Source organism: Triticum aestivum, chromosome 3A (assembly GCF_018294505.1).
Source record: "Triticum aestivum cultivar Chinese Spring chromosome 3A, IWGSC CS RefSeq v2.1, whole genome shotgun sequence".
Classification (NCBI taxonomy): Eukaryota; Viridiplantae; Streptophyta; class Magnoliopsida; order Poales; family Poaceae; genus Triticum; species Triticum aestivum.
This window is the reverse complement of record NC_057800.1, coordinates 608677531-608702763: the sequence shown is the minus strand read 5'-3', so window position 1 is coordinate 608702763 and position 25233 is coordinate 608677531.

Genomic DNA, 25233 nt, shown 5'->3' with positions numbered 1-25233 from the left:
AATGCAGAGCACCTCTGAAGATTAAGGACTGACTAGACATTGTAATTCATTGTAAAAGAGATCCAGTCACAGTCATACTCAATAAAAATTAATAACAATGCATACAAATGACAGTGGTGCTCTCTAACTGGTGTTTTTTATAAGAGGATGATGACTCAGCAATAAAAGTAAATAGATAGGCCCTTCGCAGAGGGAAGCAGGAATTTGCAGAGGTGTTAGAGCTCGAGTTTTGAAATAGAGATAAATAACATTTTGAGTGGTATGCTTTCACTATCAACATAACAACCAAGAGATCTCGGTATCTTGCACGCTACATACATTATAGGCGGTTCCTAAACAAAATGGTAAAGTTTATACTCCCCCACCACCAACAAGCACACTCCATGGTTGGTCCGAAACAACGGGTACCGTCCAACTAACAATAGTCCTGGGGGAGTTTTGTTTGCAATTATTTTGATTTGATTTGAGCATGGGACTGGGCATCCCGGTTACGAGCCATTTTCTCATGAATGATGATCGAAGTCCACTCATCATGAGAATAACTCACCTAGCATAGAAGATATGGACAACCCTAGTTGGTACATGAGCGATTTGAGCATACAAAACAGATTATCATTTGAAGATTTAGAGTTTGGCACATGCAAATTTACTTGGAACGGCAGGTAAATACCGCATATAGGTAGGTATGGTGGACTCATATGGAACAACTTTGGGTTTATGGAAGTGGATGCACAAGTAGTATTCCCGCTTAGTACAAGTGAAGGCTAGAAAGAGACTGGGAAACGACCAACTAGAGAGCGACAACAGTCATAAACATGCATTGGAATTAACCAACATTGAATGCAAGCATGGGTAGGATATAAATCACCATGAACAAATATTGTGGAGGCTATGTTGATTTTGTTTCAACTACATGCGTGAACATGTGCCAAGTCAAGCAACTTGAATCATTCAAAAGAGGATACCATCCTATCATACTACATCACAATCATTTTAATTTTCATGTTGGTACTTAAGGTAAACCATTATAAACTCCTAGCTAATTAAGCATGGCATGCGTAACTATAATCTCTAATTGTCATTGCAAACATATTTAATTCATAATAGGCTGAATCAGGAATGATTAACTAATCATATTTACAAAAACAAGATAGGTCGAGTTCATACCAGGTTTTCTTCATCTCAATCGTTTCATCATATATCCTCATTATTGCCTTTCACTTGCACGAGCGAATGGTGTGGATAATAATAACAATGCACGTGCATTGGGCTAAGTTGTAATCTGCAAACATTAATTTAAAGAAGAAGACAAGGTAATATGGGCTCTTTGTTAGATCAACAATAATGCATATGAGAGCCACTCAACATTTTCATCGTTGTCATCTCCTCTCGACTCCCAAAGAAAAGAAAAAGAATTTCAAAGAAACACACTGAAATATTTTTGGAGTTTTTGTTTTTCTGAAGAAAGTAAAACAAGAACAAGAAAAATTATTTACACGGGAAAGCTCCCAACAAGCAAAAAGAAGAACGAGAAATCTTTTTGGGTTCTCTTTTAACGAAAAATGTATTTGGCAACCCTGTGCTCTATTGCAAAATCGCCACACCACCTGGATGACGTCAATTTCAAATCCTACGGACGCGAAATGTTCCAGCGAGTAGTTTCAATTTGTCTATCGCTGGTGTGTGGGCCATCTCTTCGTCGCCCGCTTCGCTCGAACCGTCTCCCACATCGTGCGATTGACTTAACTATCCCCTCCCCCCACCACTCGCCTCATTTACTCTATAACGGCACGCCCACTTCTATGTCGCTCCGCGCGCGCTCTCTCTCCGTCGACGGCGAGCGGCGGCGGCTTCTCCGGCCGATTCTCGGCGCTGGTCTTCTGTTCCACCGGTGAGTATCGACTCAATCGCCCTCACATCCTAGTAGTTCGTGCGCCTCAATTCATATGGTAACCGCGCACCCGCTTCTCTGTCGCTCCGCCCCCGCTCTCTCTCCGTGACGGCGAGCGGCGGTGCCTTCTCCGGCCAATTCTCGGTGCTAGTATTCTGTTCCATCGGTGAGTATCAACTCAATCGCCCTCACATCCGCCTCCAGTAGTTCGTGCTCTGTTTCTCGACGCCATTAGTGGCAGGATGTTCGTCGGGATGGTCACATGTTAGAACAGACGAGAAATGCGCCCAATGCATTCAATTCGTGGTGTAGATGCTATTTGTTAGGCCCTGTTTTGCATGCACATCGTTCCAGTGATTAATTTGCCGTTTTCGATTTCATGGCTAGTTGCCGTAATTTTTGAACTGATCCCCTCTGCTACATGCTCGATTCTGATTTCTAGGGGTTTCTCTAGATGCAAAACCATTATATATACATTCATGATTCCCCATCAGTGAAGTATACATTCATGCTTATGATTTCTAGGGTTCTCTCTAAATGCTACATGACTCGATTTCCCTGATCTTTGTTAGCACTATCAGTGGTGTCCCGTTTTCATGATGCATTTTGTGTTCCTTTTGTGTTTCTAACTGATGGATGTGCCATCATTGAGCTCACATGAACTTTAATTGTGAATATTATCATCAGTGGTGTGAATAATTTATCAGGAGTCCACTGTAAAATTTATCAGGTCACTGAATACTTAGTTCTGTGATGTCCAATATATGTGTTTGTGTGCAAGTTGTTGCCATCCCTAATTTGCATAATTTATCTTGCCCGATTCATACTTTTTATCGGTGTATTATAAGCAAACAAAAATTCAGGTATTCAATATCTAGTAGAAGCACACATGTCCTTGTCATTCTCTGTTGTGGATGAGTTATCTTGTTTGTATGTTCACAAGTTACCAATGTATCATAAGAATATGTGTGTGACTATTAATTCAACAGTTGTGCATCCTTTATGCTCACTTTTTTCTCTTTTATTATTTTTGTGTGTCAGGTCACAATGCCAAGGAAGCGCAATTTAGATGATGACTTTGAGGAGGTGAACCCCTTAAAGAAACATAAGCCTCCCGCAGATCGGAATAGGGCTTCTCCTAGTGCTCTTGTGACTGCCTGTAAGGATATGTCCGATGAGAGAATGGCTGCGATCGATGACATGGATTTCACTAGTCTGCGGAATATCAAGTGTGATAATCTGTTCAATCGGCTTTCTCAATGGCTTGCTGGTCTATACGACCCTGATTCCCGTGAGGTTGTTGTACCTGGTCGCGGAAGGTTACCGATCAATGAAGAGTTTGTGCATCGTATAATGGGTGTGCCCCGAGGTGATATTGCGGTGGATTTCAAGGTTCCTACAGATGCACAGCTTGAGTTTGCGGGAGATCTTTTTGGTGATCTCGGACATGCTCCTAAAACTGTGGATGTATTAAACCTTATCTTGAGCACTAACCGTCATGACGACAATTTCAAGCGCTTGTGGCTTGTGCTTGCTGCCAGCACCGTGATGGCGCCGACGACTTCCAACAAGATCAGCACCAGACGGTATCCTGTGCTGGTAAGCACATCTGGCTATCTTTCTAGTTCACGCTCTTTATCTCTTTTCTTTTCTGTTTTTTCTACCTGGTAATTTTTGCTTCTTAGTCTGATGATTATACACATATGCACTTTGATAACTTTCCCTGATTTTTGGAGTGTGGTAATTTCTGTCCCTTTGATTTTTCTATGATATGAAGTATGGTATTTATGTAGTAATGCACCTGATAACTTTATATGAAGGTGTAGTAATTATATAGTAATGCACCGGATAACTTTTTATGAAGGTGTCGTAATTACATAGTGATGCACCTGATAACTTTTTTTCTGATGGTGTGGTAATTATGTAGTAATGCGCCTGATAACTTTTTCTGAAAGTGTGGTAATTATTTAGTAATGCACCTGATAATTTATTTATGCCTTGCAATATGGTAATTTTGACTTACTTCTCAATAATGTGGTAATTGTGTGCTTATATACTTGGTGATTCCATGCTTTAACAGTGTTATAAGTATCTACTTATGTCCCCTGCTAACTTGTGTGCATACAGTCCTCTATGTTTCATGTGCTTTCTTTTTTTTCGCAGCAAAATATTAGCAATGTAAAAAACCTCAACTGGTGCAAATTTATTGCGGATCAGCTTCACAAAGCCCTTTCAAAAGGAAAGCCTACGACTGGCTGCCTCCTATTCTACAATGTTAGTCCCCGTATTCTTTTTTTGTTCCCATGATATTTTGGATTGTACGTCTTATTCCGCCAAACAGCTAGATTGTAATGACCTTTTCTGTTTTTCCAGCTTCTGTATATAGATTCTATTGACTTAACTGGCCTTGGTATCATCTTGCCTAATGGTCCTTTTGCAATTAATGTGTGGACGAATGAGTTGGCATCGAAAGTTCTCCGGATGGATGTCCAGAGGGACAAGCTTTCTTATGAGAAATTACCGGTAATTTCCCATTCATCATTTTTCTTACCTTCTATGTATTGCCATCTTTTTTATCAAGATCTTAATTTGTTTTTTATCATATTTTTTTCAGCTTAAGCCCCAATATGGTCAAGACTATTGCTTGTTTGGTGGCTTACAAGGTCTAGATAAATTCATGCGTGTTCATGCACCGCAAAACTGTTCTGAACATGTATTTTTAATCCTTTTTGTGCGTTTGGGTATTTTTATTTTCCTTTTCCTCGTAAATATTGTTATAAAGACCTGGTAACTTGTACTGTTTTTAGGATGGTAACTTTTTTTTATTTTTTTATTCTCACTTTGGAATAACTTCATTTTGAACTTATCTTTGTGTGGTATTTTTAGTTGTTTTTGCATGGTACTTAATGTCTCTCACAACCTGATTATTTGTTTTTTCATTCGTGATTTTCTATCAGAAACTTGCTAAAGCTTCTGCTATTGTGGGTCGCTTTTCGTCTGGCATGGTTGGCCTCCTGGGTGGTCTTGTTAATGAGTTCATGTCCTTGGATGATGAAGACAGCTCATGGATGTCCCGTGTGTTAGAGAGCCAACTAAAGGGTTTATCTTCTGCTGCCGGGAAGACTGCCGGGAAGACTGCAAGCACCCGTCCTTCATCCCACTAGCGTGAAGTAAAAGATACCGGCAAGCAAACTATTGAAGGTTCAGATTCTCATCATGAGGATAGTGATGGTGGCGGTGATGGTCACTCTGACGAATATCTAGATTTTCACGTTCATTACCATGGTTCTTCAGGTGGACCGAACGCCCATGAGGCTTTAGGTAGTGGGGGTAGTGCTGGACCGAATGCCCATGATGCTTCAGGTAGTGGCGCAGCGAATGCAGATGTGGGTGCAACCATGTTTGCAACTGCCAATGTGTCGGTAAGGTCAGCAGGAATTGATGGAACTGCTACTACAGGAACCGATCAGCCTCTCGAGTCTCAGATTATGCTTACTGCATGTTCCGGGAATGTATCTAGTGATGGATTGCATAACCAGCCAGATATGACAGATACTCAAAACGAGGCTGCTATTGATGCTTCTGTGAAGAGGTGCGGTTCTTCTCTTGTCCGTAACTTGGAAAAGCAATATTCCAGGCGTCGCAAGGAATTACGCCTACCTTCTCCGCCCATGTCCACTGGTACAACTGTTTCTGACCAGCCGTCGTTGGATGATACACATCGTTCTATCAAGGCAATAGTCATCAATGAGCTTGGCATTGTAGGCCCTGATAAGGGCACTAACTCAGTAATTGCCAATCCCACGCGGAAGAAGCAATGTCCTCGCAAGTGAGTTTCTTATCATCTGCTAGTTGATTTATTTTTATTTTTATTTGTTATATTGCATTTTATAGCTGGTAACTTCTGTCAATATAAGCTGGTAACTAATGTTACACTTTAGCTGTTGTGTGCAAATATAATCTGATAATTAATGTTAATATAAGCTGGTAACTAATGTTTTTATAAGCTGGTAATGTCCATGGTTATTTTTCTTTGTGTACATACTTACTTGTTGTTACTCTTTTGTGTTATAACTTTTCCTAGCACCTAGCTTCTGATAATTAGAAGTAAATATGTCTGGATAGTTTCTATTCCTTAACAAGCTTGTGTTTTTTTCTAGAAAAGATAGTAATTATATCATGGTAAGGCTGATAACTTTCAGTAGCTATTTTCACGATAATATCTTCAGGTTTTTATTTGAACAATATGTAGTTTAACTTTGTTTGCATGATAATTTTAGTAATTATATGCTGGTAAGCATGTGCTATTTGTCTACGGTAACATTTTTCTCACGTGCACTATATCCTTTTCAAATAATAACTTGTCAGGTGTTCGAATGCTCCATCTATTAGTGTTGCCGACCTTTAGCAAATGCGGTCTAGCAGTGTGGGTGTCACGTCTGAGGAGATACCTAGTAATCCTGCGCGTTCTTCGGCAGATGTTGACTCGTCTGACACGTCACGCAGGTGATTATGAATGTTATTTTTCCTCGCTATATGATATCTAAATGATTTTCTCTATTTTTTTATTTTTAATTTGTAAATTAGGTGAATATATACCGGTAATTTAACTCTTTTATGCGTGGCATCATAATCTATACGGGAATGACTGGTAGTTTTTATAGTCAAAGCTCTTACAATATTTACTGCTTTAGCATGATAAATTTGTTGGTAACTTTGTTATCTTCATAGTTACCATCTTCATTAATGATTCGTGACGATGTTGATTTTTTGCATTATGTGGATAACCAAGTTGGCCCTAAGCTATCAAATAATTTGAATACAAGCTGGTAACTAAAGTTATTTTTTAGCTGTTAACTTATGTCAGTATAAGCTGGCAACTAATGTTATTTTTAGCTGTTGTATGCAAATATAATCTGATAACTAATGTTAATATAGGCTGGTAACTACTGTTTTTATAAGCTATTGATGTCCATGTTTATTTTTCTATGTGTGCAGCAAGAAGACCAAGATTACTGTGAGGAAGGTTAAGAAGTCTTCTACAGTTGCAGTTGCAACTAGGTCTTCTCCTCGTTTTGCTCCCAAGAACGCGAAAGATGGTTTTAAAGACTCCCCCGTGGTCAGTTCTCCAATAGCTGTTGTGCAAGATAATGCCCCTGTGAGGAATTCACCAGATGCTGGTTTTGGAGCGGTGGATGAGCTCGCGGCAGCATCCACTATTACTCAAGTGGTAGAAGAAATTGCCAATGTTGTTATTGGCACTGAAGCTGAAACTTCTGCTGATCAACCTAAAGGAATTGCTCCTCCAATGAGCGATGTTGTAGCTGAAACTTCTGCTGATCAACCTCAAGGAATTGCTCCTTCAATGAGCGCTGTCGTAGCTGAAACTTCTGCTGATCAAGTTCAAGGAATTGCTCCTCCAATGACCGCTGTTGTAGCTGAAGATGACCAAGCTCCTGTCAAAATACCATGTGTTGTTCAAGCTCAAGTTGAATCTTCCCAATCCAATGTGGCAGAACCAGTTGAAACTGAAGATGAAGTGTTTGTTGAAGCTCAACCTGGGGATGACCAAGTCGTCGCCCAAGAATTCAGCATTAATGCAGATGTAGAAGATGTTGTTGCTGATAGGGCCTACTGGGATTTCACCCCACCATCTTGCTCTCTTGGCCTAGATTCTGGCCCCACACCTCCTGGACCAGATATTATTACGACGGCCGCAGTCCTAGCAGCAGTACCAACACCGCCCCCAGTGGTTGTTTCGACAACTCAAGCACCAGCAGTGGTCCCAACGGTTAACAATGCTCCCCAAGACCGAGCAGCGGCATCCCCAATTGATCATATGGCGGCAGCACCACGAGATTTAAAGAATGCAGAAGATAATCCTACTGACTCCAATCCGGTTTCAGGCTCTGAGCCTGCTGACCTTGGTAAGTGAAGGCATATACGTGTCTTCGCTTTTATCAAAAAAGAGTGATGGGATGGATGTCTGCTTTTCGAAGACCTTTTTATGCTTTTAGTTTGATCCTGTGTGTATATTTATGCTCTTTTTATGCTATGTATGGACAACCTCCCCCCTCTCACATGTAATGACTTATGCTTTTGCGTGTGTGCTATGTAACGAATTATGTGTTTTCGTTTCACATTTGCGCTCTTTTATTTTTTATGTTGTCTGGTGTGTGGATGTATTATGCGTGATTATTATTGTTCATTTTTTCTGGTAACTTTTACTAACATCCGACTGATAATTATTTGCTACTAGTTAATTAAATGGTAACATTTGTGATCATACCCTGATAACTTCTGCTATCACCATGCTGATAACGTCAACCCATTGTGTGCTAACTTCTGCTATCACCATGCTAACATCTGACTGATAATTGTAGCGCTCTACTTTTAACTGATAAATACAATCGCTCTACATGAAAGATATTTGTACCTTATTTTTCAGCTTACCATTTTATCATATGGTAACTTTCACCATGATATCTTTTTGCGAATGTTTGTGCTAGTATTTTTTGTTCTAACTAGATATCTACATGTTTTCAGTTTTTTGCTAACTAGTTACTTAAATAGTAATATTTGTGATCATACCCTGATAACTTCTGCTATCACCATGCTGATAACTCCAACCATTTTGTTTCCTTTATTGATGCTGTAAATACACCCCTCCCCCTCCTTTCCCTGCACGCACAGACAAACCATTCTAATACATTTATGCTGCCCCTTTAACTATCCCGACCCCCCTCATTTTCTTCCCTTTTTCTCTCTATAGTAATTATATCATCATTCTGTACTATCTATCACTTTTTTCTTTAGCTGTTTTTCCACATATTTGACATTCCTTTTGTCAGTTCACAAACTGACCTGATCACAACTTTTTGAAGAGCGTCGATTTCGAGTTTATGATGCGGATGTTGAAGACGATGATGTAGTTATGTGGGTTGAAGAAGTCGAACGTGCCACTGTTAGAGCAAAAGCAAATTACGGTCCTGTAAAAGGTACTGATAGGAAGATTTTATTTAACAAACTTTTTCCTACTGCCAACCTTGATAACATCATTATCTTCATGTTGATAATTTACTGTTCTAAACTCTGATAACTTCTTTTCTTTTTGTTTCCCCATAATATTTCTTTCCATCATTCCCAACTCTGATAACTCCCTTCACTTTTCTTCTAGACCACCCCACCATCCCTGAATCTGCTACACCAGTTATTCAACCTCCCTATGGTAATCATTCAGCCAGTGTGACTCCTAAATCGTACATTCGGAAAGTTAGGGTAAGCCACCCATCGCAGTTCCTTCTGCCTCCATATTGTGGCCTCACAGCATCTGCACTCGAAGAGGTTATTTACACAGAAGTTATCAAGCACACCACTGATTCAATTGACTCCAAGATAAAACAGTAATGACATTTACTGTTTTCCTTTTCTCTAGTATTTTAACCCCTCACCGGCAAAACATTTGCTTATATACTATTTTTTCTTTGTTTGCTTTTCAGTATTAGGGTTATTGACATCGATGGGCAGTGGGTCATATTGGAGGAGCTTGCTAATAGTGTGATAGAAGGTGTTCAAGTTTCGAATAATATTGCAGAGCTCCAGATCCGAACTCTTTCTGATTATGTACCCCCAGGGAAGATCATCTTTCCATGGTTGCTGTCAGTATATCTTCACATACATGATATGACGAGCAAGTTCCTAATCAAGCATTTCCGTCATGATGCAAACTACATACTTAGTCACCAAAATCAGGTACAATTTTTTACGTAAACTACATACTTTTCTTCTTTTAAATCGTACAAGCTGTTTTTTAGTTGGTCTAACAGGCAATTTTATCAGGCTCTTATTTTGGTTTTGTCAGACATCATACCATTAAAGAATTTTAGCTGGTACCTAGTTATGTTACTTTTCTGTGGTAACTTTCATGTATGCCTACTGGTAACATATGTTGTCGGTGTCCTGATAACTTTGCCTTTTTTAACTGTAAATGCATTGATAACTTCTTGTGTTCATGTGTTCACATTTTTCCTTTCTATGGTAACTTTCATGTATGCCTACTGGTAACATATGTTGTCAGTGTCCTGATAACTTTGCCTTTTTAACTTTAAATGCATTGATAACTTCATAACTTATTGTGTTCATGTGTTCACATTTTCTTAACAGCTACTGTTTCCAACATTGCAAAAGTTGGGACGTCTACCAAAGGACGGGCATTGGTATGTCTTGTGCCTTAATCTCAAGGCAAAACGATTTGAAGTTCTTGATTCTCTTCGTCCACAAGATAGCCCTTCGCTCATCACACATGCGACAAAGCTTATGAATGGCATTAAAAAAGCCTGGTTGATTGCGTACAAGGACTCGAGTAAGCAGATCCAAGACTATGATCTGGTGTACATCGATGTGTTCAAACAGGACAATGGGTTAGTTTTTTGGCTAGTACTCCATCATTTTTTCCATCTAAATACCTGGTAACTTAGTAGTGTAGCATTTTAAAAGTTCATTCACCTTTTTGCTTATCTTATTTTGCTTTTTAACACATTTTTTATTTTTTCCCTTACAACACTGATTGCGGTTTCTTCGCGTTCAAGATCTTGGAGTTCTGGGATGGTAAAAATATCCCGACAATAACTAAGGAGCAGATCCCGTCGCTGAGGAAGATATTGACAAGCATGTGGCTGGACCATCCTCTTAACAAATGCACGCAATGGCGCTATCACTTGTTCAATAAGGAGTAATTGATGTGAGAAATTTGCACCAATATAAGTATTAAAATTAAGAATGATGATAGTTTCATACATTTTTTCTGGGCAGATTACTATCTTTTTTATACATTTTTGCTGATAATTATGATAGTCAATGCTGATAACATACTATAACAGGTGCTGATAACTTTATTTTTCATTGCGTCATAACATTTTACTCACAAACAAAGAATGATAACTAATCTCATTCTCATTTTCTGAAAATCCCCATTACATTCTGGACGATAATTTACATGTTTCAGTGCTGATAACTTTTCATTACATGGTGTCTCGACACCGTTTTACACAATAAAATGGGTAAAATTGATAAGTAAAATCTCTAACTTGCATTTTTCAATGCCCATCTAACTTGCATTTCTCAGGGCGGGATGGGTGAGGTACATTTGCGTTTATCATGATCTGTCGACCCGCAGACTCTACACTTCCTCTCTTTTTTTTGGCTTTGCAATGTCAAATGGGTGCTGGAATCTTTTCTCTCTCGGACGCCCTTTCGTAGTAGACTTTGGTGGGTCTAGTATCACTCTTGTGTTTGATGATTGGGATCCCTCGGCATGTGAGCCCTGGAACTGGAAAATATCGCCAGACACATGCGTGACAGGAATGCTTCCTTGATGCGCTACTGGGACACCTTCGGTGGCACTAGTCCCTGGTGGTGAAGAAAACATTTGTGCTTCTTTTCCCTCATCTTTTTCCTTTCTTGCTTTCTTTAGTTGCCTCTTTTTTAGTGCATCCATTTCGTCTCTGAAAGCATTAACATGTTTCCTTGCCAATGCCATCCCTTCATCAGTAGTGCAAGCGTCTTTTGCTTGTTCCTTGAAATCATTCAGAATAGATGTATATGTCATGAATTTTTTCCTTCTTCTGTCATACCCTTCTTAATTGTTGGCTGTTGGTAATCAGGCTGAACAAGATCCTCTTCTGGATCCCATGTCCACCTATCCAGGATATACCTCCTCGGTATCTCGTAGACTCCAATATGTTCCATTACTCGTAGTATGTGTGCACACAATAGCCCATCGCGATCAAACTTGCAGCAAGTGCATGAGTATACCCCTTCATCCTTGTTCGCCTGCACATGGTAGTCCCTATCCCCATACTTTGGTAGTATGCCTCGGAGCGACCACATCCTGAAGGTTCCATCTTGCAAAGTGTCGCATCGTAAGCAGTCTTTAGCTTCATCTCTATCTGGAACTTGGAGAACATATTTTGTGTGTATATCCCTCGCATCTGTAACTCGATTGGGTTCAACGAATACATGTCTGCCTCTTTGTAAATTGTGTCCACTTGCTCTTTCGCCACATCCACCATTACTTTCTCCTGGCTTGCAGTGTATTGAGTTGTGAATTCAATCAATGAGTTGTTGGGGTTCACGTACTTCTTGAGCACAGCATTCAATCCCTCGCTCCTTGCAGTTGTCTGCAAGAATGGAAAGAAATGCTTCATGTAGTACACTGGGGCCCAACATTTCCTATTTTCCCACAGCCATTGAAAATGTTCATTGTCGATCTGGCCATATTCATCCATCATTGTCCTCCATTTGTTTTCAAACTCTTCCTCTGTGATACACAAAACATGAGACAAGCACAACATCATACACAATCATTGGTAATTAAAGTACAAGTATGCTGGTAACTTTTCTTAGTTGTTAGATGGTAACTTTATTGAACAGTTTTTCCAGATCTGGTAACTTTTCTAAACCACAAGTTGGTATCAACATATGTAACTACCCCTGGTAATATAGCCAACAAGATCATGGTAACTTGTGTAGACCCACACATGGTAACTTGTGCATCACATATATTCATATGGCTTTCTCAAGTTTGCTGCATGGTAATTAAAATGGGTCAACAGTTTAGGTACGTACCAGTCAAGCTGTTGTCGACATAGTATTTGAACGCTTTGTTTAGTGGTTTATCATCAGCCATAAGTTCTTCAAGTTTCTCCTGCGCCTTCTTCATTATATGCCAGCGGCAATTTCTGTGTATTATGTTCAAGAAGACCTCATCGATCGCACTCCTCATTGCAAAGTCCTGGTCTGTGATGATGTTTTTAGGGGCAACACCACCCATTGCATGGAGGAATGTGTTAAATAGCCACACAAAGTTTTTCTTTAGTTTGTTTCGAACGAAGCCACACCCAAACTGGATGGATTAACCATGGTTATTAATTCCAATGAATGGTGCACATGACATCTTGTACATGTTTGTCATGTATGTCGTGTCAAACAACAAACAGTCATTATACTTTGCATATGCCCTGCATGATGCGCCATCTATCTAGAACAAGTTCTCAACCCTGTACTCATCATCAAGTTTGATTCTCCAGTAGAAATATGAATCTTTGGCCCTCATCTCTTGGAAGTATGCAATTGTGCTCCCAACGTCCTTGTGGCGGTGCTCTAAGCGGAACTTAGCTCGTTGATTAGCAATGTCTTGTGTCGTGTAGGGTACATCTTTAGCGCTCCCGTAGAACCATGACATCAGCTGCATCTGCCTCACAGTCTCAATGTTGTATCCGTGCAGAACCCTCAAGAAGTCCTGCTCCTCCTTCGGAATGTACTGATGTGATGATAAGAATTTTGTTAGGGACGGCTTTTTGATCAGGGGTGATTGTGGGTGTCCTCGAAACGGTCAACATTCCACCATGCATCATCGTGGGATAGGTACATGTGCGCTTCACATTCAGTCCTAAAAACTTTCTTTTTTTCCTCTTCTTGACAATGCTGGCTGGGTTTTCCACATCTTGCAGCTCATCCCTGTCCTTGCGTCGTTTGCCATATTTTGTACAAACTAGTAGCACCCTGCTTATAGTTCCATCAACCCTCTCTTTCTTGAATTGTTGCCTAATTGCAAAGCCAGTCCTATGCGCGTAGGTGCTGTAGTGGTCACGTGCGCTCTCTAGGGTGTCAAATTTTGTCCCTTGTAAAGGTGGCTTAGGTGTGGAATATGCCTCCATGTTGTTGCCTTCCATATCAGCATCGATCCCAGCAGATTCTGGAGTTGCTGGTTCGCTTATTGTCTGCTCTCCAAGGCTCCTAGCTCCTGTGCTTGCATTTGTTCCAGCACTATGTGCACTTGTTCCACCACTAGGCAAGCTGTTGCTTGCGCTGATTGCCTGACCACCTGCAATTTGGCCTGGTTGATTAGTGGAATATTACATGATAAATAACAATTTTCCATCATGGTAGTTTTCTGAAGATTCAGTGAATGTATCTTTCTTTTCTGCCTAAACAACCCTGGTAATTTGCATACTCTGAACCTGGTATTATGAGTGCACCAATGCTGGTAATTTACAAACCCACTTCAATAGTAAAGCATTTTTTCTGCCTAAAAAACCCTGGTAATTTGCATCCTCTGGACATTGTAATATGTGTGCACCAATGGTGGTAAGTTTCAAACCCACTTTAATAGTAAAGTATTCTTTCTGCCTAAAAAACCCCGGTAATTTGCATTTTTTGGACCTGGTAATATGTGTGCACCAATGCTGGCAATTTTCAAACCCATTTCAACAGTAAAGTATAAGATTGGGTTTTTTCATTCCATGATGATATGTAAACAGTAATGTTGGTAATTTTACCTGTCACCATGATGTTTGGGTATGCTGAATTGCTGCTTGGTGTGCGTGCTACATCGCCTTCTTCATGCATTCTACCTCCTCCTCCATCCTCTGCATTATCTCCTCTGCTAGCATCCATTTATCTACTCCTACTTGATTTTGTTTTTACGTTTGCACGTTAGTATACATTTACACGTGTTCACTCTTTTTTTGAAACTCATTGTTTGTTTACTCTTTACATAGGTGTTTGAAGGCAAGAATCGCATGGGTGATTGGGAAGAACACTAAACAGGACAATTTACAGTACAACATGATCATCTCCATTAAAAGGCAGCACTTTTCTTTATCCAATGTTAGTACTTAGCTAAAGTGGATGATAACTTTTACTATGTACAGATTGATAACTTGTAGACTGAAAAATGAATCTTTTTTGCAATGCATCTTCCATTGTATGAGAGAATGATTTTTGTAGTCAATAAAGGTTCCTCTTTCCTATATTTTGTCTTTATTTTTCCATGATAGACACAAAATCTATGTTTAGTGTAGCAAGGGAATGGGGTATTTTTTTGGGTACTCTGTTTTGTTGCATAAAGTTGGTAACAAAAACTACGGGGGGCTGGTAATTTTGCACTTAGTTGATTGGTAAGTCAATGCAATATGCAAAATTATGAGAGAAGTCTACTTATTCTGTTTTTTAGAGGTGAAAGGATGGTAATTTTTGCACAGATTGGGAGGGGGTGGGGTGGGGGTGGGTAAGTCTTTGTGTTAAGCAGATTTTTTTAGAGATTTTGGATGAGTCTTTGATTTACCAGGGTGAGGTGATGTTGCCTGGCGATTTCTTCACTGTATCCCTGGTAATTTCCACCACTTCCCTGATGATCTGCTCTTGTTTGATCTAGAACTGGAGGAGGGGTAGGTCTTTGGTATTGATTTTGAGCAGCTATGTAGGAGGGAGGGGCAGGTGGCTGGTGGGGAGTGGGTGGGGAGGGTGAGAGAGGGTATATACTTGCGTGGGAGGTAAGGGGGTGGGGGAAAGTTGCGATCTGGAAAGTGCGTCATGGGGGATGGCATTTTTTGTTGGGCCTTGTATAGCGATCGGCCTGGTGTTCTCGCGGGGTGATCGGCCTGGTTAGCTGGCGGGTGATCGACAAGTAAGGTAAATTTCCTATTGGGCACATTGTTGCCAAATATCACTGTCCTTCTTTTAATACTAGAACTAAGCATGCATAGAAAGTAAACTAACTACAACTAATTTTTTTGATTTTTATTTTCTTAAGGTTTTTCAAACACACAAGAAGAAAGCGAGAAAAAGAAATAAACTAACATGGATAATACAATGAAAAAGTATGAACACCGACAACTGAGATGAGTGTGTGAACATGAATGTAATGTCGGTGAGAAATACCTACTCCCCAAGCTTAGGCTTTTGGCCTAAGTTGGTCTAGGGCCACGGCTGGCCCGGATGATATCCGAAATCATAGTTGGGGTCATATTGTGTTCGGGCAGCTACCGCTTGGCAAGCTACCTCCTGGAGGTGAGCAGCCTCCGCTGTTCTCTCATACTTGTTTGCCTCCTCTCTAGTTATAAAATATCTCCTATTTACCTGAAAGTTAAAGAAGGCAGGAGCAGGAAGAGTAACATGGACAACGCGCCGTCTATCAAAGATTAGTCGGTACTGGAGGAACTGTTCGTTCCTCTTAAGAAATTGGTAGCACACCATAGCATCATAATCCAGAAAAGCAGGTGGCAACTCAATAGCATACCCTCTTATGGGGACACCCAAATAATTAGCTAAATGAGTTGCATAAATCCCATCAAATAAATCTCCATATTTAGCATTAAGATGTAACCTCCTCACGATAATAGCCCCCAAGTTATATCGCTTATCACCTAATACCGCACACTTGACGACACTAAGGTCTGGAACGCAAAGGTGGCTATGATCATGTTTACCATTAATGCTTCTTCCTATAAAGAGCAAAATAATGTATAGCAGGAAAGTGAATGCTCCCTATGGTGGCTTGTGTGATATTTCTAGTTTCTCCCACAGTGATGCTAGCAAGGAAATCATTGTATTCAGATTTGTGAGGCTCACTAAGAATGCCCCATTGTGGAATTTTGCATGCATCACAAAAATCTTCTAAGTCCATGGTATAAGATCCATGATAAAGATCAAATATGACAATATGAGTATTACGCTTAGATGAAAACTCAAACCTCCGCACAAAGGAATCAGTGAGATAATAATATTGTAGGCACTTGTCTGACAAGAAATCCTCAAGGACGACATTTTGTATGTATGCATAGAACTCATCCTTGAAACCTGCACGAACCATAAATTCATCTGACGGCCATTCACAAGGCCGCACTTGAGCGTCCCTTGGCTGTTCAAGGTCCGGCCCACGTATCGCAAGCCTTGGTACTTGCTTCCTCGAAGAACCACCTTGGTACATTCTCCTACACATATTTCTTTCTTTGAAAAATTTCTGAAATTTTTAGTGACTCAAATGAAAATAAACCAAACTCAACAAAATTGATAGCAACTACTCCTACAAGTGTCTAGGGGCCATATCAGGCATCAAAACTACTTTGGACCATATAAATTTGACATGCAAACTCAAGAACAAGGTCACCACAGCAGCAAAAATTTGCAATAAATAAAGCACTAGAACAAAAACTAATTGGACCATTGGAGGAGTCACATAGCAAAGAATGATCCCCCAAAGCAATTTTGTGAATGGAGCTTTGAGCAAGGAGATTGAAAATGGCAGCAAAATGAGCAAGAACACGAGTTTGAGCTATGGAGTGATTTTTTCTGGAGGAGGACGAAGTGGATGGGTGCTGGAATAAGTGGAGGGGCACATGGGGCCCACAAGGATAGGGGCGCGCCCTCCACCCTTGTGGCCAGCTAGTGAGGCCCCCTGGTGTGTGTTCAGTGCCACAAATTCTTAAATATTCTATAAAAATCATACTAAATTTTCAGGACATTTGGGGAACTTTTATTTTCGGGACATTTTTTATTGCAAGGATAATTCAGAAAAAAGACAGTAAATACTATTTTTCTTTATTTAATCTAAATAACAGAAAGTAAAAAGTGGGTACAGAGAGTTGTGCCTTCTAAATTCATCCATCTCATGCTCATCAAAAGGAATCCACTAACAAGGTTGATCAAGTCTTATTAACAAACTTCTTCCGAATGACATGAAACCGAAGAATTTTCGGATAACACTAGGTTACCTCAACGGGGATATGCATGTCCCCAACAATAAGAATATCATATTTCTTTTTGGCAGTAGGAAGAGGGAATTCAAAACCTCCAATAGTAATAGTTGGAATTTTTCCAATAGAATTGATAGTATGAACTTGAGGTTGTTTCTTCAGAAAGTGTACCGTATGCTCATTACCACTAACATGAAAAGTGACATTGCCTTTGTTGCAATCAATAACAGCCCCTGCAGTATTCAAAAAGGGTCTACCAAGGATAACCGACATACTATCGTCCTCGAGAATATCAATAATAACAAAGTCTGTTATGATAGTAACGTTTGCAACCACAACAGGCACATCCTCACAAATACCGATGGGTATAGCAGTTGATTTATCAGCCATTTGCAAAGAAATTTCAGTAGGTGTCAACTTATTCAATTCAAGTGTATGATACAAAGATAAAGGCATAACACTAACACCGGCTCCAAGATCACATGAAGTAGTTTTAACATAGTTTCTTTTAATGGAGCATGGTACAGTTGGTACTCATGGACCTCCATGTTTCTTTGGTATTCCACCCTTAAAAGTATAATTAGCAAGCATGGTGGAAATTTCAGCTTCCGGTATCTTTCTTTTATTAGTAAAAATATCTTCCATATACTTAGCATAAGGAGGCATTTTAAGCATATCAGTCAAACGCATACACAAAAAGATAGGTCTAATCATTTCAGCAAAGCGCTCAAAATCCTCTTCATCCTTTTTCTTCGATGGCTTAGGGAGGAAAGGGCATGGGTTTCTGAACCCATGTTTCTCTTTACCATGTTTCGTACCAATGTAGTCTCTCTTATCATAGCGTTGATTCTTTGATTGTGGGTTGTCAAGATCAACAGCGGATTGTGTCTCAGCATCATAAATAGAAATATCATTGGGATTCTCAGGTGTGTGTCTATAGTAGGTTGATACGTCCATTTTGCATCATGCTTTTATATCGACATTTATTGCATTATGGGCTGTTATTACACATTATGTCACAATACATATTTACAAGGTTTATATGAAGAGGGAGAATGCCGGCAGCTGGGATTCTGGGCTGGAAAAGGAGCAAATATTAGAGACCTATTCTGCACAGCTCCAAAAGTCCTGAAACTTCACGGAAGTTATTTCCAGAATATATGAAAAATATTGAGCAAAGAAAGTTCCAGAGGGGGGCCACACCCTGGCCACGAGGGTGGGGGGCGCGCCCTACCCCCTGGGCGCGCCACCTGCTTCATGGGCCCCCTGGTGGCCCTCCGATGCCCATCTTATGCTATATGAGGTCTTTCACCGAGGAAAAATCATAAGCAAGCTTTCAGGAAGAAACTCCGCCGCCACGAGGCGGAACCTTGGCGGAACCAATCTAGGGCTCCGGCAGACTATTCTGCCGGGGAAACTTCCCTCCGGTAGGGGGAAATCATCACCATCATCATCACCAACGATCCTCTCATCGGGAGGGGGTCAATCTTCGTCAACATCTTCACTAGCACCATCTCATCTCAAACACTAGTTCATCTCTTGTATCCAATCTTTATATCCAAACCTCAGATTGTACCTGTGGGTTGCTAGTAGTGTTGATTACTCCTTATAGTTGATGCTAGTTGGTTTACTTGGTGGAAGATCATATGTTCAGATCCATTATGCATATTAATACCCCTCTGATTATGAACATGAATATGCTTTGTGAGTAGTTACGTTTGTTCCTGAGGACATGAGAAGTCTTGCTATTAGTAGTCATGTGAATTTGGTATTCGTTCGATATATTGATGAGATGTATGTTGTCATCCCTCTAGTGGTGTCATGTGAACGTCGACTACATGACACTTCACCATTGTTTGGGCCTAGAGGGAGGCATTGGGAAGTAATAAGTAGATGATGGGTTGCTAGAGTGACAGAAGCTTAAACCCTAGTTTATGCGTTGCTTCGTAAGGGTCTGATTTGGATCCATATGTTTCATGCTGTGGTTAGGTTTACCTTAGTACTTTTGTTATAGTTGCGGATGTTTGCAATGGGGGTTAATCATAAGTGGGACTCTTGTCCAAGTAAGGACAGCACCCAAGCACCGGTCCACCCACATATCAGATTATCAAAGTACCGAACGCGAATCATATGATCGTGATGAAAACTAGCTTGACAATAATTCCCATGTGTCCTAGGGAGCGCTTTCCTTCATATAAGAGTTTGTCCAGGCTTGTCCTTTGCTACAAAAAGGATTGGGCCATCTTGCTGCACCTTATTTACTTCTATTACTTGCTACTCGTTACAAATTACCCTATCACAAAACTATCTGTTACCGATAATTTCAGTGCTTGAAGAGAATACCTTACTGAAAACTACTTATCATTTCCTTCTGCTCCTCGTTGGGTTCGACACTCTTACTTATCGAAAAGCTACAATAGATCCCCTCTACTTGTGGGTCATCAAGACTCTTTTCTGGCGCCGTTGCCGGGGAGTGAAGCGCCTTTGGTAGGTGGAATTTGGTAAGGAAAAATTTATATAGTTTGCTGAAATTTACTGTCACTTGTTACTATGGAACATAATCCTTTGAGGGGCTTGTTCGGGGTATCTTCACCCCGACCAATAGAGCAAAGAGTTGCTTCTCAACCTACTGAACCTACTGAAAATATTTACTTTGAAATTCCTTCGGGTATGATAGAGAAACTGCTAGCTAATCCTTTTGCAGGAGATGGAACATTGCATCCCGATTTACACTTAATCTATGTGGATGAAGTTTGCGGATTATTTAAGCTTGCAGGTATGCCCGAGGATGTTATCAAGAAGAAGGTCTTCCCTTTATCTTTGAAGAGAGAGGCATTGACATGGTATAGGCTATGTGATGATATGGGATCATGGGACTATAAGCGATTGAAATTGGAATTTCACCAGAAGTTTTATCCTATGCATCTTATTCATCATGATCGTAATTATATATATAATTTTTGGCCCCGCGAAGGAGAAAGCATCGCTCAAGCTTGGGGGAGGATTAAGTCAATGTTATATTCATGCCCCAATCATGAGCTCTCAAGAGAAATGATTATTCAAAAATTTTATGCTCGGCTTTCTCTCAGTAATCACTCCATGCTCGATACTTCTTGTACTGGATCTTTTATGATGAAGACTATTGAATTGAAATGGGATTTATTGGAAAGAATTAAGTGCAACTCTGAAGATTGGGACCTCGATGAAGGTAAGGAGTTAGGTATAACACCTAAGTTTGCTTGTGTTAAATCTTTTATGGATACCGATGCTTTTCGTGAATTTAGCACTAAATATGGACTTGACTCTGAGATAGTAGCTTCCTTTTGTGAATCTTTTGCTACTCATGTTGATCTCCCCAAGGGGAAGTGGTCTAAATATAATCCACCCATTGAAGTAAAAGTATTTTCACCTATTAAAGTTGAAGAAAAGACTATCACTTATAATGATCCTGTTGTTCCTACTGCTTATATTGAGAAACCACCTTTCCCTGTTAGAATAAAGGATCATGCTAAAGTTTCAACTGTAGTCAACAAAAGTAATATTAGTACACACAAACCCCCTAAGCAAGTTAAAGTTGAACCTAATATTGCTATGGTTAAAGATCTCTTGGCTGATAATATTGATGGGCATGTTATTTATTTCTGTGATGAGACTCTAGAATTGCTAGACCTGATACTAAAAATAAACATAGACCTGTTGTAGGCATGCCTGTTATTTCTGTTAAAATAGGAGATCATTGCTATCATGGCTTATGTGATATGGGTGCTAGTGCAAGTGCAATACTCCATTCCTTATACAAAGAAATTATGCATGATATTGCACCTACTGAGATAGAAGATGTCGATGTTACCATTAAGCTTGCCAATAGAGATACTATTTCACCAATTGGGATTGTTAGAGATATTGAAGTCTTGTGTGGGAAAGTTAAATATCCTGCTGATTTTCTTGTTCTTGGTTCCCCACAAGATTGCTTTTGTCCCATTATATTTGGCAGACCCTTCTTGAATACTCTTAATGCTAAGATAGACTGCAATAAGGATATTGTTTCTGTTGGTTTAGGGGATATGTATCATGAGTTTAATTTTGCTAAGTTTCGTAGACAACCCCATGATAAAGAACTGCCTAGTAAAGATGAAATTATTGGTCTTGCATCTATTGCCATGCCTCCTAATGATCCTTTAGAACAATATTTGCTAGACCATGAAAATGATATGTTTATGAATGAAAGAAGGGAAATAGATGAAGTATTCTTTAAACAGAGACCTATTCTGAAACACAACTTGCTTGTTGAAATCCTAGGGGATCCCCCTCCACCCAAGGGTGATCCGTGTTTGAGTTTAAACCTTTACTTGATACTCTTAAATATGCTTGATGAAAAGAAGATATATCCTCTTATTATTAGTGCTAACCTTTCAGAGAAGGAGGAAGAGAGATTATTGAAAACTCTGAAGAAGCACCGTGCTGCTATTGGATATACTCTTGATGATCTTAAGGGCATTAGTACCACTCTATGTCAACACAAAATAAATTTGGAGAAAGACGCCAAACCAGTTATTGATCACCAACGACGGCTAAATCTTAAGATGAAAGAAGTGGTAAGAAAGGAAATATTAAAGCTCCTTGAAGCAGGTATAATTTATCCCGTTGTTGATAGTCAGTGGGTAAGTCCTGTCCATTGTGTCCCTAAGAAGGGAGGTATTACTATCGTTCCTAATGATAAAGATGAATTGATTCCACAAAGAATTATTACAGGTTATAGGATGGTGATTGATTTTCGCAAATTAAATAAAGCTACTAAAAAAGATCATTACCCTTTTCCTTTCATTGATCAAATGCTAGAAAGATTATCCAAACAAACACATTTTTGCTTTCTAGATGGTTACTCTGGCTTCTCTCAAATACCTGTGTCAGCTGATGATCAAGCAAAGACCACTTTTACTTTCCCTTTCGGTACTTTTGCTTATAGATGTATGCCTTTTGGTTTATGTAATGCACCTGCTACCTTTCAAAGATGCATGATGGCTATATTCTCTGACTTTTGTGAAAAGATTTGTGAGGTTTTCATGGACGATTTCTCCATTTATGGATCCTCTTTTGATGATTGCTTGAGCAACCTTGATCGAGTTTTGTAGAGATGTGAAGAAACTAATCTTGTCTTGAACTAGGAGAAATGCCACTTTATGGTTAATGAAGGTATTGTCTTGGGGCATAAAATTTCTGAAAGAGGTATTGAAGTTGATAAAGCTAAGGTTGATGCTATTGAAAAGATGTCGTGTCCCAAGGACATCAAAGGTATAAGAAGTTTCCTAGGTCATGCCGGTTTTTATAGGAGGTTCATTAAGGACTTATCAAAAATTTCTTGCCCTCTGACTAACCTATTACAAAAAGATGTCCCTTTTGTCTTTGATGATGATTGTGTAGAAGCATTTGAAATACTTAAGAAAGCTTTGATTTCTGCACCTATTGTTCAACCACCTGATTAGAATTTACCATTTGAAATTATGTGCGATGCTAGCAATTATGCTGTAGGTGCTATTTTAGGGCAAAGAGTTGATAAGAAATTAAATGTTATTCAATATGCTAGTAAAACTCTAGACAATGCCCAAAGAAATCATGCTACTACTAAAAAAGAATTTTTAGCAGTTGTATTTGCTTGTGATAAGTTCGGACCTTATATTGTTGATTCTAAAGTAACTATCCACACTGATCATGCTGCTATTAAATACCTTATGGAAAATAAATATGCTAAACCTAGACTTATTAGATGGGTTCTCTTGCTACAAGAATTTGATTTGCATATCATTGATAGAAAGGGAGCTGAGAACCCCATTGCAGACAACTTGTCTAGGTTAGAGAATGTTTTTTTTGAATATTTACTATAGGGTAAAAACCCCACAGCCCTTTATTGCAGTCTCAAAAGAGGCAAACTATACAGAGAAAGAAAAAAAGATTACAACCCTAAACTAAAGGTTAAGAAGAACTTACAATTACATAAGGGAGTTAACCCAATCTACAAGCTTAGACTTAGAGCTATCCTTAAACCTATGTGACAGGAGAAGAATATCATGTACAAAACTGCCCCTCCAGGCAGCAAAAGTAGCCTGAACTCCCCTGAAAGTTCTCCCATTTCTTAGAATCCAGATATTCCAAGCAGCTGTGAGCATAACTTCAAAGAAGAAAGGATGCCCAAATCTCTGCCTTGCTTGAGATATACTTTGCTGAATAGTAGAACCATGTGACCAATCGATCTGCAGGTAGTTCCAAACCCTGGCACTGAAATTACAACCAAAGAAAAGATGAGCCCTGTCCTCCCAAACATAGGCATTACAGATGACACATAGATTATCAGCCGTAGGGGACCTCTAGTGCTTGCAGACTAGCATGTCCTTAGTGTTGAGCCTGTCAAAAAATAGAAGCCAGCCAAAAACCTTGATTTTCATAGTACATCTGCTCTGCCAAAGCCACTTGCAAGGTTGAATAGTTGGGAGGTGTGTATGCATTATGTCATAGAAGCTCTTTGCAGAGAACTGTCCAGATTTACTAGGACAAATCCAAACATCAGGCAATGTTGGATCTCTCTGGAGATTGAACAGCCATTCTTCCAAGGTTTCCAGTTCTGTAGCTGCCTGCTGAGAGATTGGTAGATGAAACATGGAGAACAAATCCTGAGTTTGTAAGAACTCCCTGACAGAAACCTTATCATCCAAGACAAAAGAGAAAAGCCTTGGTAATCTGAGGCTAAGTGGCCTTGAAGAGCTACCTACATGCCAAGCATCCAGCCAAAAGAGAGCAAAATCACCCATATTAATTTGCACTGAAGCAATTGACCTATATGTGTCAGCAAGCTTGAGAATGTCTTTCCACCAAAAGGAGCCAGTTAGGACTGTTGCATGGGGCACTACTCCATCATAATAACTATCCCAAATTAGTTGTACCCAAGGAACCTGCTGCTTGTTGTAGAACTTATGCATTTGTTTGAGAAGCAGACCTTGGTTCTGAACATTGAGGTTTAGGATGCCAAGACCTCCCTTATCCTTTGGCCTACAAACTAAATCCCAGGCAACTAGGGATTGCTTAGGCACATCAGAATTTCCTCTCCACAAGCACTGCCTGAAAATCCTATCCAACTGTTTGATAATACCAGGTGGGATATGCAAGCTGCAGAGGAAGTATATGGGCATTGAAGTAAGCACAGATGCGAGCAATTGCAACCTGGATCCTTGGTTGAGCATGGCAGAGCTAACAGATAATCTTCTTTCAACACTATCCACTAGGGGCATGAAATCAAAGATTCTAGGTCTTGTAGTACCAAGTGGCAAACCCAGATATGTGAAAGGTAACTGCTCCAGCTTACATCCCAGAATGGAAGACAATCTCTGTGCCTCAGTGGGATCAACATTGAGTGGCACAAGTGATAATTTTGCAAAATTAACCTTTAGGCCAATAGACTGTTGAAAAATATGGAGCATGTTCTTAAGAGCTACCAACTAATCCTCAACTGCAGAAAGGATAACTATTGTGTCATCTGCATACTGAATGATAGGAAAATCAGGGTCCTGAGATGGGATTGGGAGTGTTAGAACTCCCTTAGCCAGCATGTCATTGACCACTGATTGAAGTAAATCAACAACTATGACAAATAAAAGAGGGGATAATGGATCCCCTTGCCTGACCCCACACTTACATTTGAACTGTTTGCCAGGCACCCCATTAAGCAATACAGATGATGATCCTGAGGAGAGAATCTCTTTAATCCAAGAAATCCATTTGGCATCAAAACCTTTGTGCTGAAGAACTTGCAAGATG